The 7,230-nt window shown below is 40.4% G+C and overlaps 1 long non-coding RNA gene across 1 annotated transcript; it reads left to right on the top strand.

Annotated features, from left to right (window-relative positions):
- Window positions 1–4,470: 4,470 nt before the first annotated feature.
- On the top strand, window positions 4,471–6,324 carry LOC148673276 (uncharacterized). Its single transcript, XR_015936170.1, has 3 exons — window positions 4,471–4,645; window positions 5,053–5,238; window positions 6,288–6,324. It is a non-coding gene; the product is annotated as an uncharacterized LOC148673276 (long non-coding RNA).
- The last annotated feature ends 906 nt before the right edge of the window (window positions 6,325–7,230 follow it).

Raw genomic sequence — 7,230 nt, 5'->3', positions numbered from 1 at the left:
TTGACCTTGCTTCTCCATTCTTTATGTATTGCCTGTGGCTCATATGCCTTAGAATGTTGGCTCAGTACTTGTTCAAGCACATCATGGAAACATAAATGCAGTGGTATTGCTGTACTTACATTTATTCCCCACCCTTTCTGTACTGTATGTATTGTAATGTTATAGTTATTTCTTGAACTAATTTCTGCCACTAACGACAGTCTAAGTTAAGTTGCTGAAGTTGAAGTTGCACTTCCTTTTTAGTTTCTACTTTTACTCCCAAGTTTGATTTACTGTTTATTATGAAGATGTCTATGGCGTTAACTCTGTCTATCAATGCCTTTGAAGATTTGGAATACTTGAATGGGTCCTTCCGAGAGTTCTTTTAACCTGACAGCATAGGAAATTCCTTTCAATCCCAGAAAGTATCTGGCTATTTTCTTTTGACTGATTCAATAGATCTCTTGTGTAAACACCATTCAACACAAACTTTCCAATCACAGTATACTTGTCCAAAAACAGAATCTTACCATTGTTGATACAGTATGTTCTCTTCAGTTTGGCTTGGATGTGTGGTCCCTTCAGGAGTATATTTTGATTGAGTGAAGGATATTTTGCATGTAAATGAGTGAAAGATTGTGGAAACTCTGAAGCAATCTGAACCCTAACCCTAACCCTAACGCAGATCTATAGCTTGGGTTATATACACTGCATTGCCCTGAGGGAGAATGTTGTCAAAAATGCCCTCAAAGAAAATGTTTGCAAGAAATTGATAACACTTATCAAACCCTTGCATTTTGCATGGAATGTACATGTATTTTATGGAATAAAGCCCAGAGTTTTAAGGTATACCTGACTGTTACCATAGTGCGTAACTAACTGGAACACTGCGGGACCGCTGTGTGCATACATTCACACTGCGAGAAATACTGGTCAATATGGGTTCGTGCAAACAACCCGCATATGACCACAGGAAGTCAAAACATCATTGAAACAAACTCAAAGTAGTCTCCAGTTATCTAGCCTATAAGCAGGGAATAAAGCTTGGATTTCTGAAACCCTTTCTTTATGTCCTGTTTTCATTCAGGTAAGAGTCAACTATATACTGTACACAATACTGCTGACAGACAGACAAAGCCTTGTGGTGTGAATCTTTTTTCTTGGTTTTATTTAAAGTGGCACTATGCAGTGGGATGCTGCTCATAAGCCAATAGCATTTAAACGACAATACCTAGAATGCTGCAACTAAGTGTTTTACACACGAGGCAAGTCCTCTGACCTTTCCCAGCCTTGCTTTGGGTTGTGAAAGTTTTTCATTTTTTTAATGAATCGACACTTGACACATGCCTCCAATGTAATGAATCTTTATTACTTTTTCTTATCAAAAAATCAATTTAAACTCTCTAGTTATTTTTAAACTTCTTACTGAACTATGGAACAGTTGCAGGGTTGCTATTTCTCTTCCATATTGGCAAACATGGAAAAAACTAAAATATAACCCTATTTTAAATGTAAAGTTTTTTTTTCCTTTTAAAACAACAGAAGTCTTCACATCTGAGGAAAAAATGAAGACATCATAACTTAGGAGAAGTCCTCATTGGTTGCAAAAATGATAAATTTTAACGAAACATTTTGAAATATAATGAAACAAATTAAACATTGCTATTTCTCATGGCCATGAGAAACCCTACAGTTCGCCTACCAGCCCAGAGTTGGTGTGGAGGATGCGATCATCTACATGCTGCAAAGGGCCTACTCACACCTGGACAGGGCTGGCAACACTGTAAGGATCATGTTTTTCGACTTCTCCAGTGCCCTCAATACCATCCAGCCCTTACTTCTAAGGAGGAAGGTGGAGGAGATGCAAGTCGATCCCTCCATGACCTCGTGGATCACTGACTACCTGACAGGCAGACCACAGTCTGTGAGACTTCAGAACTGTGTGTCTGAACAGGTAGTGAGTAACACAGGGGCACCTCAAGGGACAGTTCTTTCTCCATTCCTCTTCACCCTCCTATACTTCGGACTTTAAGCACAACTCAAAGTCATGCCACCTGCAGAAGTTCTCAGATGACTCTACAATTGTGGGATGTATCAAGGGTGAGCAGGAGGAGGAGTACAGAGGACTGGTCAGCAGCTTTGTGGAGTGGTCTGGGGTGAACCACTTGGAACTGAATGTAACAAAGACAAAGGAACTGGTGGTAGATTTCAGGAGGAAAAAGGTCAAACCTACTCCTGTCTACATCCATGGGAGTGGCGTGGAGATGGTGGACTCATACAAGTACCTGGGAGTGCACATCGACGATAGACTGGAATGGTCTAAGAACATCGAGGCCATCTATAAGAAGGGACAGAGCCGACTTTACTTCTTGAGGAAGCTCAGGTCCTTCAATGTATGTAGTAAGATGCTACATATGTTCTATCAGTCAGTGGTAGCGAGCGCCATTTTCTACGCAGTGGTATGCTGGGGCCCTGGGATTAGAGCAGTGGATTCTAAAAGGCTGAACAAGCTCATCAGGAGAGCAAGCTCTGTAATACGGTCTGACTTGGACCCCTTGGAGGTAGTGGCTGAGAGGAGAATCATGTTGTCATGGACAACATCTCCCATCCCCTCTATGACAGGCTTGTAGAAATGAAGAGCACGTTCAGCAATAGACTGATTCATCCACGGTGCGACAGGGAGCGCTACAGGAGGTCATTCTTGCCTTCTGCTATAAGACTGTACAATGCATCCACCTTGTGTCTGAGCAGAGGCAACATTGACAGTGACCTGTTTCTGGACTGAACGCATCTACACATCTACTGCTACATCTGTTCTCTTTCTTTTCTTTTCCCGTTTACATCCGTTTTTTGTGCAATACATGCCAGGGACCCGTGCAATACATTTATATTTATATCTATATCTATATTTACATCTATATTTACTGTATATTCATATGTGTGATACAATTTTTCTGCTTACTGTTCTGTTCTAGTTTGTTCTTTGTGTGTCCGGACTGTGAGTAGCTCTTTTAGTGCACCCTCACTGTACTGATTGTATTGTATGTATTGTACTATTATTATTATTGTATCATTTGTTACACTGTGGCTGTGTTGACTGTGTAAAGCTGCTGTTGCACTGCAATTTCCCTCACGGGATCAATAAAGTATCTATCTATCATAAAAACAGCCACACACACACAAAAACCTTTTCAAGCTACGCTGCGTGTAAGTTCAAAACATCTACCGGTAATCCATGGAACTAATGAAAATATGTAGAGTTATGTATCTTTCACAGTCTGAGTAACAAGCAAAACAAAATCCAAAAAATGAAAATTTTTTGAATTTAATAAATCCCAGTCAGACCGATGTTTTAGGTCTCAAAAAGAGGACATGCTAAATGTCACACCCCACACTCTCCCTCACAAAGGCCATTACATTCCCAAACCCACTGTTTCACAATCTCATTCCTAATTGAACCCATCACACTCCCACATGCACCAGGTTCCATAAATTCTCACTCCCAGACCAATTATCCAACCACGTCCCTTTCCCTTTAGTATTTAAAGTTCCCTCACGCCAATTTATGCTCCCTATTGAGAAGCCTCCCAAAGTATCCTCTTGTGTGTTTCTAAATTTTTTGATTGATCTGCTGGTTCCTAATCTTTGCTCCTGCCTTTTTGACCATTCTCTTTGGATTTTGTTTTTTGGATTGTCTTTCTGGGATTTCCCTAGTTACTGGACTCAGTGCTTCTCCAATTGACTAAGTCCCTGGATTATGTGTTTGGATTTGTCCCTGTGCTACTCATATTATTTTCCCATGTTTTCAGCTTGTAGAAAAAGAGTAAAGATAATGTGCACACCTTCCTTTGATATGTCTAGTGTGGAGTTGTCTGTCTTTCTATAGCTCAGATAAACCTGAATGATTAATTGATGCAGAATTCAATGATACAGTAAAAGATGGGCATCTAACAAACTCAGTTTTATGTTCCACTCAAGGAAACTCAGTTATGGTTGGCCATTTACTGTATAAGAAAAGATCACTTTATTGGCCATATTCAACTTCTTGTATAAGGGATTTGTCTTTTTGCATACTCCAACTTGCTCTCCATGAGACACGGACTGGGAGAGAAGCTTGAGGCTCGAGCGCAGTGTCAGCCATTTACAGTATAAAGCACCGCTGGAGCAGTGGGGGTTAAGGGGCCCTTACTCAGGGGTGTATGCTATCCTTGTATAATGTGTGATTGGATGTGCAGAAGGATTCATTTATTATCTATATGAGCCTAAGTGGGATTAAGATCCAGTTATGACCATAAGTGAGAAGAGATGGGAGTTCATGCCTAGTTATTTAGTAAACATAAACTAATTTTCGACCATAGTCTTTTGATGTTGTTAAGGAAGGGCTAAGGCATTAGCAGGACACAAGTGCCCTGCAGACTCCAAAGTTGTTACAACGCAAGCAATAGCACCTTGGTACAGCTAACTGTTGTAATTCAGCACCTTAATTTCTACTGTTTTGTCAAATTAATTTGCCTTATTCTTTCAAAGACTGTACTGTGTGGAATGGGGGAGCTACACATTGAGATCATTCATGATCGAATAAGAAGAGAATATGGCATTGAGACTCACCTTGGACCACTACAGGTGGCCTACAGGGAAACCATCTTGCAGTCGGTTTCCACCACAGGTATCACATTCACACCTCGGCACAATATGCCAGTAATATCTTCACTTTGACAGGTAACAATTGCTTGTGCTGTACAGTATATCAGTGGACATCAGTTTCTTAGAGGGCTCATCATTGATAACATGTCACAATTCCTCTTCACAAGGATATAGGATGTGTGTTCTGCAAAATGACTGCAGGTTTTTTAGGTGTCTCAAATCACATGTCAGCATTTCTGCCTGGTGTGCATTCCAGCCAATATTTATGAAAGTATGGATTGTTTCTTTTTTCTGTGTCTGTTAGTAGAAAATGCTTTCGTTTTTTTCTTTCATTTCCCTACCCTCTACAGAAGCTTGACCCATTCTAATCTGCTGCAGAGCCTGCTGTTCTGAAACTATTCCTGAGTGTCGTCGTTCTCCCTTTGTCAGACACATTGGACAGAAGCATTGGAGACAAGAGACACCTGGTGACAGTTGAGCTGGGAGTGAGCCCCTGCGCAGAGGGTAGCTCCACTGCTGCCCCTGCCATCAGCTTTGAGGACAGTGTGGAAGAGCAGCTTCCTTTGGATGTGAAACAGGCAGTGGAGAATGGAATACAAAGTGCTTATCTCCAAGGTAACGGGGCTCTTAAATGGATTTGGGCTATCAGTGACAGGCAGTTTTCTCTGGTTATTGAAGCACCATTATTTGGGTCAGTTTCAGATTCTGATACCAAGAATGGTTTCCAATATAGAGGATGTGTACTATAGCTTGACAAAATGTCCAAAAAATGTTTATCCCATTTGATATTGCAATAATAAAGTCATGTATGTGAAGGCTCACCTTGAAGCATTGTTTTTAAGCACTACAGTTTGCATAAACTCTGGTTGTTTACATATCTTTTGTTTTGAACAACTTTTCATTTAACTTCTTAAGAGTCAGTAGTGGAGATCAAGTTCTGGTGCTAGGGTGTCAATTTTTACTGACGTGTTTGAAATAGTGATGTACATTCTGTAAATTGTATAAGTCCTCTAGAATTATACTTTCATATGTTATGCTGTCTAATTAACTAAGGTAAGGAGTATTTCATATTTATGGTGTATACACAGCTGAAGAGAGGTTCTGAACTACTCAGCTTGAATTAGGTAGTGTTAAATGATGATGTATGGGTGTGAAAGCTAGACCCTGAAAAAAGCTGACCGAAAGAGGATGGATGCTTTCAAGCTATTGGTGCTAGAGAAGACTGTTACGGATACCATGGACAGCAAGGGTCACCAATAAAGAGGTTCTGGAGCGCATCAAGCCAGAAATCTTGCTTAGGGAAAGATCACCAGACTCCGGCAATTGGAGAAAGCAAATATGCTTGGAATGGTCAGTGGAACAAGAAGACGAGGCCACCAAAGAACGCGGTGGCTCGACGCCAACAAAACGGACACTGGTTTAGCTATAGAACAGCTGAAAGGGAAAGTCCAAGACCGGAAAGCGTGGCGAGAGATGGCCTATAGAATCGCCGAGAGTCGGATCCGACTGACCGGATAACATCATCATCATCAAATGATGATGTGGATGTGTAGGTGCACTGTCAAAAAAGCTTCTAAAAAGCTGCAATTTTACATGTTTGTCCATGTGCTTTCTACATATGCAGCCATTTCCTGATTCTCCAATGCCATTCAAAGTAATTCCAGGTCCACTGCTGGGGTTCCCGGTGCAGGATGTGGTCACTACAGTTAACTCTGTCAGCATACAGCCTGGGACATCAATGGCCATGGTCTCAGCCTGTGTGTCTCGCTGTATGCACAAGGTAACATTTGCTCAAAAGGAAAAGATGAAGACTAGAATAATCATGTAGCACAATACAATTTCTTCAACCCGTTTGAAATCATGATGGAAGGCTCATTTCTAGAAAGTAGTCCCCAAAATGAATAAACCGATGAAAGAAAACATGAGAGAAATATATGTAGAAAGAAAAGTCATTGCTTATTGCAAGACAGAAGTTAAAGATGCAATTGTTAAATGTTCTGAGTAGCCCAGGGCACAATACATAGAGGTTAGAAGTGTTGTGCTGTTTTTTACAATTGGCTTTGTTAGACCAATATGCTAACAACAAAATCAGTTTGGTTTCTTTCAATTTGATTTAAAAATACAACTCAAATATCAAATGCTATATTAAATGTTTATTGCTGCAATTTAGTCTTAATCTATTCAAATTTATCGATGAATAGACGGGCCAGAAGACGGGGTTTTTAGTGACAGAATAAATGTTTATATTTTTTATAGAACATTTAAGCTTGTCTGTCTTTCAGGTTTCATTACAATATGGGCTTTGTTGTTTAAAAACATGTTTAACAAAGTATTCATCAGGAAACAATGGAGTGTGATGGGAGTGAGCATTTCTTTACAAAAATGACTTTTCTTTTGTTCATCTTTCTCACAGGGTTACTTCACAGTCCTTTGCGCTCTGACATCTGGCACTGCCACCTTCACACTGGAACTGTCCAGCTACGAAGCCATGACTGCCCATGATCAGAACACCCTTCTCAGCCGAATGACAGGAGTGGCATGAAGCCTTCAGCCAAACATGTTTGAAACAAGGAGTACAAGAAACTGTTTAACTCTTGAAAGCACCAG

The sequence above is a fragment of the Lepisosteus platostomus genome, chromosome 4 (genome assembly GCF_059453375.1).
Source record: "Lepisosteus platostomus isolate fLepPlt1 chromosome 4, fLepPlt1.hap1, whole genome shotgun sequence".
NCBI classification, from domain to species: Eukaryota; Metazoa; Chordata; class Actinopteri; order Semionotiformes; family Lepisosteidae; genus Lepisosteus; species Lepisosteus platostomus.
This window is presented reverse-complemented; position numbering and strand designations above follow the sequence as displayed.